This window comes from Chrysochloris asiatica, unplaced genomic scaffold (assembly GCF_000296735.1).
Source record: "Chrysochloris asiatica unplaced genomic scaffold, ChrAsi1.0 scaffold00176, whole genome shotgun sequence".
NCBI lineage: Eukaryota > Metazoa > Chordata > Mammalia > Afrosoricida > Chrysochloridae > Chrysochloris > Chrysochloris asiatica.
In genome coordinates, this window is record NW_006408694.1 from 1,653,139 (window position 1) to 1,660,778 (window position 7,640).

A 7,640-nucleotide genomic window follows, 5' to 3' on the forward strand; every position below is an offset into this window, starting at 1 on the left:
CCATTTTTCCACAAAAATTTTGAATTCTCCTCTTGTAAGTTTTGGTTTGAATAAGATAGTTTTTATGCATTACTATCCTTTTGCCAAATATGTTTCTCATTCCAGCAATGTCCATGTTTAGGGACCCTGTCCATGACTTCTATACCTTCCAGCATAACTTTTGGCATGTTGCCAGAAGACACTACACCGTCCAACTCTGGAAATATTTAACTGTAATTTTAAAAGTACCTGGAGAAGCTGATAAGAAGTGAGGGGAGATACACAAGAACACCCACACTTGCAGATAATACCCATGTTATGCCCAGAATTCGGGGTCCCCAAAGGCCACCAAGGAGCCGACACCGATGCAAATACATCACCGATACAAATACATAAGGGTTGTTTATTCAAGCTCCAGCTCGGACCCCACCTGCATCCGATGCAGCAGATGAGGGATGGAGCCTCGAACTCCCAGTTGACATTATTCATGCTCAAGCTCTGACTCCACCTGCATGCTCTGACTCCACCTGTATCCAACGCAGCAGATGAGGGCCAGAGCCTTGAACTCTCGTTACTCAAGCCCAAGCTTGGACTCCACCTGCATCTGACGCAGAGGATGAGGGATGGAGCCCTGAACCCTTTGTCTGCGGGGTTTTTATAGAGTTTTTAAACAAGCTCAGGGTTTTTCAGCTTTACAATATTTGGATTGGTTGACATTTGGCAAAGTATGAGATGTTACAGTTTAATTGGTCAGGACTGGTGGTCTTTGTTCTTAGGCTAGGGCAAAGGAAAACATCTGGCATCTGGCCTTGGGTTGTCCTGTCTACTGCTTATCTAGTTCTTGCTGTTGCTAGGGGTGAAAGGATATTCTAAGGCAGCATGAGCTGATTTAGTACGTTTCTGGAACAGGAGGACGTGTTCAGGCTAATGTACAGAATGGAGTCTTTTTCTTGGTCCTACACCCACTTGACCTGACTTCAGTGGCTGGATGATCGAAGCTCAACTAGAAGAAGAAAGAAGAGGAAAAAAAGAGCAATCTGATACAATTTGATGAACTTGACCTATACCTATGGATATAGTAGCTCAAAAGAGGGAACAAATCTTTACAGCAAGGATCATCTCCACCCTCTCAATACACAGGGTAGACAGGGATGGACAACTTAGACATTGACTACCCAAAATAGTGGGGCTACAAAGGCAAGAAGTGACTGGCTTACAAGCGTTCAAGAGGGAACCTAGATCCAGAGAGCTCAGAGGAAGGTAGAATATTCACTGAATGTTTTCCAATCTGTCAGGACGGCGCTGATGAAAGGAGATAGGGATAAGACTTTTGTGGTACAAAAGTGAATAATTGCTATCAAGACTGACCGTGAGGGTTGGAAATGTAAAGGTAGATGTTTTGTAGCAAAAGGAGGGGAGTGGTTGACTTTGCAGTCCAGGAGCAGAGGTCTCTGGTACCATCAAGGGAGAAAAGCGGAATGCAGGAGCCTACCCAGAGAAGCAGTGACACCAGAGATGGAGGCAGAGATGATGACATGGAGAGATGGAGTGGCTGGGGACTCTAGACACAGAGAGGGAGAGGGGCTGTGTGTTGGTGACCAAGGGGCAGGCTTGCAGGGTATACCCTTTGGGTGGTTGATGATGCATGGAGGGGATTGTAACCATGGCAATGAAACAATATACAATAGCATGAATGTAAAGCTAATGTTCTCCCATGTAAACTATCACATAATTCACAATAAAAACTTTAAAAAAAAAGTACCTGAAAAATACTGGAGGAAAGGATTATCCTTCTAGTACAACAAACAATTTATTTAAAACTTAAATCTTTCACTCTTCTCTTTGACAACTTGTGGATATTTGCATACGGTTAACTTGTACTGATTTCTTTAACTTACTAAGCACAGCACCAACACATTTCAAGTATTATTTATTGTTGTTGTAAATAGAGCTTTAAGAATATTATAGATGGAGAAACTAAAAAGCTCAGGGAACTTAAATGACTTGCCCATAATTACAGAACTGCAAAGAGGCTGACCAAGATTGAACTCGAGCACCCAGCATCTGTCAAATTTGCTAATATGAAAGGTACTTATGGATTTGAAACACTGATGCTGTCAATGATATACAGTGTTGTCAAAAGCACTCGTGATCTGTTTAAAGTTCCCCTAAGCATATCATTGCTTGTCAGCTGTTGGGACATACATAACTAAATCAGATGACATATGATAACTTGTGGAGAAAGACAGTCTGTGTATCTTAAAGGAAGCGCGAGGAGTCACATCAATTACTGCAGACTCTAAACACTCAGCATTCAGTATGCAGGAGCTCAGGAGCCACTCAAATGGATGCAGAATTGATTTAAGTCTCAGCGACTGAGAACAAGCATGCAGAGGGTACCGACGAAAACCCAAACATGGTAACCACCTAATCTTATTGAGGGTTGAATACATGAGAAGGGATGAAAAGTAATAATTTTCCTGGAGGTTATTTTTCATCTAAAGCAATAGAACTCAAAAGTAGAAGACTTAACTGATTTTAGGATGAGAACCGCTGCATGCTACAAATACCCGATTACTTTCAAATGCTGAGGCTGTTATTTTTATAGTGTGTTTTCATTTTTGAGGCAAATAGAATAATTGTCTTAATTTAATTTTTTCATTACATTAACTTCACAGTCAAGATGTGAGACATGACTGACTTGTGAAATTCTAAAAAAGATGAAGAGCTCACATCTTTTTCCATTAAGATTTCATTTTTTTAATACCTATGACAGGGTTTCAAAAACTTTGTGGGAAAATTCCAGTGTATTTTAATTCCATTTTTCCACAAAAATTTTGAATTCTCCTCTTGTAAGTTTTGGTTTGAATAAGATAGTTTTTATGCATTACTATCCTTTTGCCAAATATGTTTTTCATTACAGCAATGTCCATGTTTAGGGACCCTGTCCATGACTTCTATACCTTCTCTAACTCAACTGTCTTCAGTGTTGCAGGCTACTGTGCTGGACTGCAAGGTTGGTTTGAACTGCAAAGTTGGAAGTTTAAACTCACCAGCCACTCCTTAGAAACCCTATAGAGAGTCACTATGAGTTGGAACAAACTCAAAGGCACTTAACAACAACAACAACCTTTGTGGACAAGCTCTGGGATCAGCTAACATGAGACTTCTTAAATCTCTGAAATCCTAGACAGAAAGAGTTTATTTACCCTGTTGTTATGGGCCAAACACACTCAGCTAGCTGCTCATGTGTACAAACCCACACCACTAACCTTCTTTGTTTTCATTCACTGACCAGTTCTACTGGTCTACCCTAGATCACAATGCCAGTTACTTAAATATTTCCCATGACCCTGATTTTTCCTTCTAGTTTATATTTCTACCACCCATTCTATCAATTCAGTATCAAGACCAAAAAAACCCTTTCTCTGTGTCTACATTTAGGTTTCCTGGTCTGTGAATTACCTTATCAATTCCCAATCAGTGTACCTCAGGTCTAATTACCACCCATCTATCAGTGACAGTTTGTGCGTTTCTGATTCCTTGTTCATTCAGTTATTTATTCTTCCCTTTGTCTCAATCACTTTATGTATAGTTATTTTGTAATCTCAGAGTGCTAATTTCTAGGAAGTTAGTTCTATTGTTTATGATGTATGATGACTAACTCTCATCTGTGTGTTCTGTGCATTTTCATGAACACTCATCTTCATCTGGGATTTTTTCCCTATGGAAATCCTATATTCCCAGAGTTTGGAAACTCTTACTATTCCTTACTATGAAGGACCTCGGTGTTGCTTTTCTTCCTGAAGCCAGTTAGGCACTTGTTTCCATATTAATTATTTTGCTTACCCCACAGGGAAAAAGAGTAAATTTAGACCCACATGCATTTTGACAGATACTTTTGAATCTATCCCCACCAAAGGGCTCAATCAGAGATGAATAATTTTTCCTTTTCTGCTGCTGTTTCCAGGGCCAGAGTAACACACACAGACCTGCAGTCCCAGGTCTTGCACAGGTTCCATGGGTACCACACTTCTGTAGCCCCAGATCACACTACCTGTACCAACACCAGTGCTCCAGGCATGCTCCTGGTCCAGGTCCCACAGTGTCAGAGGTGGGTTATACTAGCCCTTCTGCCTTGCTACAATGGATAAAGAGCTGGTGATCTACTTGTGAAAACTCAATCATTGAAAATCTTATGGAACACAATTCTACTCTGACACACATGGAGGCAGCATGAGTCACAGTGGACTCTACTGCACCTCGTCATCTTGTCTATTTTGTTGTTGTTAAGTGTTGTCTAGTCAGTTCCGACTCATAGTCACCCTGTTCAAGGTTTCCGAAGAGTGGCTGAATTTGACCACTGACCTTGCCATTCAAACCAACCTTGTGGTCCAGTGCATTATCCCACAGCACCATACTAGGACTCCATTATTAACAACTACTCACAATTAAATCAGAAAATCCTGTTAGTTTCACCCCCCACCAGGCCCATCTGAAAAAGAGGAAATCTATTCAGTAGGGATTCTTCTTTGTCCCCTCATTCTAAAACACCAGTCCCTAGTATAACTGAATAACAGCAGTGGCTTTGCTGCTTGCTGTTATCCCCTAAAGGCTGTATGTCCTCCATAGAATCCCAGAAAGAATTATTTAAATTTGATCTCACAATTTCTCTGCTTTCTTGACTTGTCGCTACCTCAGAATAAAATCTGAGCTTCCTTTGATTAACTCTCTACCTTTATTCTCTTGTTTGTTACCATCGCTTCCTAATGAATTCCAGGAGTTCCACACAATTCCAAGTTTCCTGAAAATACAATGTGGTTTCTCACCCCTTTGTAGTTACGTAATATAAACAAAGATTTACAAAATCTTTTCTTGGAGTCCTGGTATGGTGCTGCAGGATAATGCACTGGACCACAAGGTCAGTGTGAACCGCAAGGTCAGTAGTTCAAAATCAACAGCTGCTCCTCATAAACCATATGCAGAAGCACTATGAGTCAAACCAACTTGACAGCACTTAACAACGACATCAACTATCTCTTCTAAACTGACTTTTTAATCTGCAGAGAAATTGTCCATTCATATGTCAAAACCCAATTCAAATGCTCCCCTTGGAGTCTTCCCTACTTGCCTGGAATTTGTTTCATTATGCTTGCTTGTTATTTATATTATTCACCTAATAGTAAATTTAACACCCCATATTAGAAATATTTTTCGAGAGATTTGTTCCATCTGTGATATTCTGTGGTCTTTAATGGCAAAGACCATTTGACTTCTTAGTGGACTCCCTGAAGGTAGTACTGAGCCTTGCACATGGTAGGCATTGCAGTGTATGCTTATAAACATTCAATCTGCTGTTTGAATAAGGCATCTTGGGTTCGTAATAAAAAATCATGAATGCTAAAAGGCAAATGTCATTTCAAAGTATTGTGTATCCAGATGTAAGGGTTATGTAAAGTTTTTCCAGGGAACCTTAATAGCACACTGGTTAAGTACCTAGCTGCTAACCAAAAGGATGGTGGTTCAAACTCACCTGCTGCTCTGTTGGAGAAAGATGAGAAAACTATTTGTAATTTATCTCACAGAAAGCTGATATGGCTGAAATATATAAAGATAACTAAAAGTAGGGAAAGAAAGGCCAACAACACCAGTGAAAAAGAAGCTGAAAAATGATCATACAACTTAAAAAGTGGAAATGGCATCATATGAAAGGATGGTCAGGTTCACTTATAAGACAATATAAATCAAAACTACATTGTGATATTAGTTTAACTAAAAATCTCCAAATAATATTTTATTATAATATTGTATTGGCAAAGGGCCCTATGTGTTCTCTCCAAACAGCTTGAGACCATACAAAAGATAGAAACCATATGATACATTTCTATAGATCCCAATGACATCTTAGTAAATATTGGACTGATAACTATCTGGGCTAATCCTGTGGAAGCTACAAATTATATTATATATATATATATAGTTGTTGTTGTTGTTGTTGTTAAGTGCCGTCGAGTCGGTTTCGACCCATAGTGACCCTGTACAGGGTTTCCGAAGGTGTACATCTTTACGGTAGTAGAAAGCCTGATCTTTCTCCCGCGGAGCAGCTGGTAGTTTCGAACCGCTGACCTTAAGGTTCGCAGCCCGATTTGTAACCACTACTCTACCAGAGCTCCATACAACAACAATGTATATATATATATTTACTCTTTAAATATGCACAGCCTTAAGAACTAGAAAAAGGCAATCAATTGAGAAATGCCACTGGGGAAAACACATTGTTATTTTCTCTGCCTTGCAATTATTCTATTGCTCTGGGACAGTATGTACAGTCATCTTCTTGTCTGTGGCCAATTTTGAAGAAAGCAAATGTTAAGTCCAGTGGCAATTTACAAGGCTGTTGTGGAGTTTTCCATCTTACCCTGGCACCAATGACTATGTTAAGAGAAAGTTCTTTAGAGTATATTACCATGGACCTAATTCACAGCATCTAACACTTTCCTTCCACGATATTTTAGATTAGTGAAGATCACAAAGTAATTTTTAATCAACCCCATCAAAACAACGCTTTAAAGCATAGTGCATTTTGAAGGGGACTGCCCAATTTCTATCAATAGGATAAGGGCAATGATAAGAGGCAAAGTAAATGGAGGAAGCCCAGGACAAAATAAAACACTGCCAATTTGTTGGTTCACAGGCAATAAAGAAAATGTCTCCAAGTTATTTATTTTTAAGCATCCTTCTACAACTCCTTTTACAACCTTTTCTTATTGGATTATATAATCAAAGGGATCAATTTCAAATATTATGACAGTCTATACAGTCATTATTTAAAATACTTCTAAAATGCCAAAAAGAGCATAATGCTAACAAAAAAACACTGAGGCAATTTTGCATAGTATTGACAATGAATAAAAACCTGGGTGGGGAGGTTAAATCTAGAATGAATATACCTAATGAGAGAAATAGTATCTGCAGTAATATGCTCTACAAGAGAAAAATAATGTTCTGATTTTCTTTGAATTGTAAAGTGAACAAAAACCCATAATGGGAAAGACATGATTTTTGAGCTTATACAACTAGCAAACTCTGTTTTATTAGCTTCTTTACAAGAGAAGGTACAAACATTAAATATGCTATTAGCTAAAACTATTGTGTCATATTAAAGAGCACCAACTCATAAATTTTTAGGACCATAGTCAACAATTAACCCAAACCAAACTAAACTCCCTGCCATTAAGTCAGTTCTGATTCAGAGCAACCCGTTTTCCAAGGCTATAAATCTTTGCAGGAACAGAAAGCCTCATTTTTCTCCCAGGGAATGACTGGTAGGTAGGTTTGAACTGCCAACCTATAAGTTAGCAGTTCAGTGCTTATGCTATATTGCCACCAGGGATCCTTATAATCAATAACTAAAAAACCAAACAAAAAAACACTACCATAAAGTAGATTTCAACTTAGTGACCTTGTATAGGGTTTCCAAGGCTTTAACTCTCTACAGTAGCAGACGGCTCCATCTTTCTCCTATGGAACAGCTGGTGGGTTTGAACTGCAAAACTTGCAGTTCAGCACTTATCCTAAACCATGACAAGGACTAGAGATAATTAAATGAAGATTTTCTGACAGGAGTACTAAAGTTATATTACTCATCAATAGTATACTTA